Source organism: Elephantulus edwardii, unplaced genomic scaffold (genome assembly GCF_000299155.1).
Source record: "Elephantulus edwardii isolate Elephantulus edwardi_28Jun2011 unplaced genomic scaffold, EleEdw1.0 scaffold00009, whole genome shotgun sequence".
NCBI classification, from domain to species: Eukaryota; Metazoa; Chordata; class Mammalia; order Macroscelidea; family Macroscelididae; genus Elephantulus; species Elephantulus edwardii.
In genome coordinates, this window is record NW_006399759.1 from 31,226,948 (window position 1) to 31,227,811 (window position 864).

An 864-nucleotide genomic window follows, 5' to 3' on the forward strand; every position below is an offset into this window, starting at 1 on the left:
TTTCTTCTCTTGCCTTAGTGCTATCGCTAAGACTCCAATAAATAATTGAATAGGAGAGGTGATAGTGGGTATCCTTGAGGAAACTCAAGCAAGATCCACACCTCACTCAATACACAAAAAACAACTCAGATTATAAACTTCATTAAATAAAAGCTTGGAAGAACTCTTAAAGTCCTAATCCACAACATAAATGGTCTTCCAACCATCCTGAAACAATCTCCAACCAGGAGAGGATACAATAGATGAATGAGACATTCTAAGAATCAATTCTTATGCACATCCAAAAATTTCTCCAACAGGGTAAAAAGTGAAGCAAGAGACTGGGAAAAAATATTTGGTAATAACATATCGCATAAGGGACTAATATCTAGAATTTATAAAATACTCGAGAACCACAACAAGATAAAAGTAAATAACTCAATTGAAAAATGGGCACAGAATATGAACAGATACGTCACCAAAGAAGACATTCAGATGGCCAACAAGTACATGAAGAAATGTTCAAAATCCCTACCTCTAAGAGAGATGCAAATCAAAACACTATGAGATATCATCTCACCCCAGTAAGAATAGCAAATTGACCAGAACAGCAAACATCAAACGCTGGTGAGGTTGAGGCGAAACTGGAACATTTTTTCACTGCTGGTGGGAGTTTAAAATGGTGCAACCACTATAGAAGGCTCTATGGCACTTTCTCAGAAAGTTGCAAATAGAATTTTTATTTGACCCAGCAATTCCACAAACTACTAGGAATATATCCTAAAGAAACTATAACCACCACCCAAGCAGATATATGCACACCCATGTTTATTGTGGCTTTATTCACAATAGCAAAGAGTTGGAAACAAGCTAAGTGCCCATCAG